Source organism: Plecotus auritus (assembly GCF_963455305.1).
Source record: "Plecotus auritus genome assembly, chromosome: 3".
NCBI lineage: Eukaryota > Metazoa > Chordata > Mammalia > Chiroptera > Vespertilionidae > Plecotus > Plecotus auritus.
The window spans coordinates 59485999-59490554 of NC_137772.1; the positions used below are offsets into that span (position 1 = coordinate 59485999).

General features: G+C 41.8%; 1 pseudogene across 1 annotated transcript; it reads left to right on the forward strand.

Moving 5' to 3' along the window:
• The first annotated feature begins 1221 nt into the window (after positions 1-1221).
• On the forward strand, positions 1222-4127 carry LOC308244051 (vesicle-associated membrane protein 8-like; annotated as a pseudogene). The gene is made up of 2 exons: positions 1222-1273; positions 3827-4127. The product of its transcript is annotated as a vesicle-associated membrane protein 8-like (transcript).
• The last annotated feature ends 429 nt before the right edge of the window (positions 4128-4556 follow it).

Here is a 4556-nt window from a genome sequence, read left to right on the forward strand (position 1 = left end):
CCTTAATATCTGAACAACTTTACAGACCTCTTGGGGTGCGGTGTTACACTGAAGCATCTTCAAGCTTCACAAAAATTGATATAAAAACTCTCAAAGCATTCCCAGCACCAGACTAAGCCTTCATGGGAGAAACTTGGATTACATGATCACACAAAACATCCTTTTCTTTGTATCACATTAGGATTTGTGTATAAACCAATGTCTTATTTTGTTTTCTTTATACTCTTTCAATGGAAGAAATAAAAAATTTAAAAAAACAACAACCTGAACACCTTGGTAGCATTTTAATAGCTAACAAGAAGAGGACTTCATAACTATAGAGATACTCGTTTTGACATGAAAATACTCCGTCAGAATGTGAATTCTGATCCAATACATGAACAGATACTGTTTCCCCTAATGCCTTTTGGCGAGACTTCACAAGGAACTTGTTTTCATCATTTCAGTCACTTACAAATGAACAAAAAAGTTAATGCAATTGAGGCAGCAGGTCACAGGTCTGACAAATGGATAAAATGTTCCTTTGGTAGATTTTAAAAAAATCTTTACAAATGTTTTTACATCCTTCTATGTGTGCCTGCACGCACTCCCACCAGGAAATCCAGCTCCAACTTGTTGCTTCTGGAGCTCCTTTAATCTCTCCTCCCTCTTTCTGGCATTAGCATGTTTTCCATGACGGCAGTGTGAGTCCTTATAAATGAAGGTGCTGACATCTGCACTAGGTTCAGGGCCTTCTTCCTGACGTTTTACTATTTTTGGAAAGCATAATTGCCAAACTCCCCAACCACAGAAATCACAAAGTGGACTTAGGATTTAAAAGTCTGACCAAAAATAATTTTAGGCCATGATGAAAGGACTCAGTCCAATCACAACGCCTTTTCAAATGTGTTTGCTAAGATTTTACTTAGACAGCACGTAGTGTCCTAAAGGTGCATGACAAATGCTACGGAGGACAAAATGCAGATGTCTTTATGACTATGTTTCTAGTAGCTAATTCCATTGGGCTTAAGAAGTCAGCAAATGCAGATGGTCCAAGAATAAGATTCCAGCCAAGAGCAATATAAAAATAGAATGTGATTAATTGAAAATGTATGTAGGAAAGGGCAGGTGTGGGACATATTCTGGGTATACACCTTGACCAGATTGAAATACCAAGTCAGGCCCTCATATGTTCTGTTTGCATTAAGACTCCTAAAATTTCTGGAAAATCCGAAGAGGAAAATGTGTGGAGCTGGTAATCATATGATTGCTGAGGACATGAGGATAACTGAGAGTAACACTCTTGAGCAAAAAGGAGAGGTGAGGTCCATCCACCAAGAGGTGCCATGGCCTGCAAGGAACTCACTCTGAGATATAAAGAGTCAAGGTTCGTGAGTTCTCTTCTGGCTGTGATGTAACACTTTGCAAAGACACTATGATCCAGGTCTCAAAAAATTTGCCTTAAATGGTTCATAAATCAAAAGAACAGGGTGGATCTTGGGAATGAGAAGATGCTTTAAAAAAAGCAGTATTCTTTTCATGTCAAAGACGTGTGAAGAGAAGTATTATGCCCAGGGTGGGATGACCAGGGTACAAATAGCAGCATCAATGACATTAGTCCCTGGTACCTGTAACAGTCCTGTGTTTCACCAGTGGCATAGAAACCACTCAACAAGGTAATTGGGTGGCACTCTCTGAGTGTAGGCCAAGGGAACCCTGGGGACAAATATCTCCATTCTGGTTTGAGGGGACATTGGATAGGTCAATGGTAGATGGGCCCTTGAGGACAGAAAGGCTTTGAAGAAGGGATGAAGGTGGACAAGCTGAGGATAAAAATAATCCCACTTCCTCTAGTGCTAAAATGGCATGAGTAGATTTTTTTTTCTTCACTTCAGAGACAAAATAGTGAGATTAAGCAAGAGAAAAGCATTCAAGGGGAGTTTAAAAATATGGTTTCCTCAGAAAAAGCAATAAATGCAAACATGAAGATTTCTCTAGCTATTATAAGAACTTGAATTTTCCCTCAGTTATAATTTATAAATATCCAATATTATTTTCAAAGACCCTTTTTAAGGGGATTTTCCATTTTTAAAAGTTTTATCCCATCTATCAGAATCAATAATTGAGGCATTGAACAACTAAACAATTGGGTCTTCTGTACTGTAAATGTGATCATCTTAGGCATGTCAAGTCCACTACAGAACTCCCCAGTTTCCCCCAAGTCCATCTCCTCTTTTTATGTCCTGCATTGCAGAGGCTGCCACCAGTATTAATTGAGTGGCCCAAGGAAAAAAAAACTGATGAAAATTCTAAATTTCTGTTCCTCTCTTCATTCATCCAATTATTCATTCATTCATTCACTCACTCACATATTCATTCCTTTTTCACTCAACAAATAGTTTGGAATACCATACATGTGCAAGGCATTCTAATAGGTGCTAGGATAAAAAACTTGTACCACATCCCTGTAATCATGGCACTTCCCCATTAAGTCAGTTCCCAAGACCCTTCCATTTAGCTTCATTATCATTACTTCAATCTATTCACTTCATCCCATCTCCATACCCATACCTTAGCTTAGGACAGGGCTTGTCAACATTGGCACTATTGATATACTGGGTTGGATAATTCTTTTTTATGCAGGGCTGTCCTGTGTGCTATAGAATATTTAGCAACATCTCTGGACTCTGCTCACTGGATGCCAGTGTCATCCACCCCCCATTGTGACAACCAACAGTGCTTCCAGACATTGCCAAAAGCCCCCTGAGAGGGGTAAAATCTGTCCTCACCTCTACCCCATTAAGAACCATCATCTCACTACTGAGTTACTGAAATAAAAACTGAACTAGTATCCTTTCTTCCTATCTTCTCCAATTTGTCATAGACATTAATGGCCACTGCATTTACTGAGTCATTTCTAAGCATCATCCCACTTCATCCTGTCTTACAAACAGAGCAGTGGCGGTCCAGTGGAGTAATTTGCCCACAGTCACAAAATGAGTAAGAAACAGATTCAAAACCAAGGTCGGGCTCAATAAAAACAAGCAAACAAACCCCCCAAAACTGTGCTTTAACCAATAAGCAATACTCATTTGGTGGCTTCCTATGGCGTTCATGGTGAAGCAGGCTTTTCAGGGCTTGGCCCCTAGTCACTTCTCCACCTGCATTTCCCACTTCCTGCCATATACTCCTGACTTTTGTGCTGCTTTGAGAACATCTGTGCTCTTTCTGGTGCTAGGGATTTCTCTAATGCTCCTCACCTGTCTTTGAAGCCTTCTTTTCATTCTTCTCTTGTCTGAACCTTGTGCATTCTTTAGGACTTCGTTCGGGTACCATTTCCTGAAAAGCCTTATTTGATACCCTTGGTTTGTGTTAGTTGCCCGACTCCTGCTTCTCTGTCACATCCTGCACATGTTTTTATTATATCCCTTGTCACACTGCAACTGTTGTGTTATGCAATTCCCCAATTGGTCTCACTTGTCAAGAGTTGCACCATTTAACTATTCCCATGAGCATGAAACCATTCTATGCCTCAATTTTTCTACCTGTAAAATGGAGATAATAACAAGAGCTCCTTCATTAGGTTGTTGCTAGGAATAAATGAGTTATGTTAAGTGTTCAGAACAATACCTGGCAAGTGTGAATGCATTAGTTATCATTTTAATTCCAAAAATCAAGTACATTTCTAACATATGTTAAAAACTCAAAAATCATCCTAATATATAAAAACCCTGAGTCTGTCACATGCACAATGACCGGAGGCTCAACCAACCGGAAGTCAGTCCTGCAGTTAGTGCTGGGTTGCCGTGGCATGAGCTGCTGACTGGCCTGAGCTGCTGAGACATAGAGGAGGCCAGTGGAAGTGAAGGAAATGATCGAGTGTGGAACCTGCAAAGTGAGGTGGAGGGAGTCAAGAATATTATGACCCAGAATGTGAGTGGATCCTGGCCCGAGGAGAAAACTTGGATCATCTTTGCAACAAGACAGAGGATCTGGAAGCCACATCTGAGCACTTCAAGACAACATCGCAGAAGGTGGCTCGGAAGTTCTGGTGGAAGAACGTGAAGATGATTGTCCTCATCTGTGTGATTGTTTTTATCATCATCCTCTTCATTGTGCTCTTTGCCTCTGGTGTCCTTCCCTCTTAGGATGACACCACCCTGCCCTTCTCTTTGAGCCATCCCTCCATGGTGGGCGTCAAGAAGGGCCCTCTCTCCCATCCTTCTCCACAGGGAATGCTACTCAGCCCTCTGCCTCTCACTCTGAGGCCCTCTGCTACATTGTCTGCCCCAGGGAGTACCTTCATCCCCTGGGAGGAGAGAGCTGAACTGTGGCCACATTTTCCATGACCTCAGAGTTGATTGGACCCAGCATGTGGCTGGGACACTGATGGCGGCTGGTAGGCAATAAAGACCCATCAGTAAAAAACAACAACAAAAAACCGAGAACGCAGTCCCCCACTACCACAAATTTTACCATGGCGACCCAGCACTGACTGCTATGGCTGCAGGTGTGGTGACCCAGCACTGACTGCTGAGGGGGCTGTGAATCAGGTCCAGAGAAAGGCCTGAAGAGAG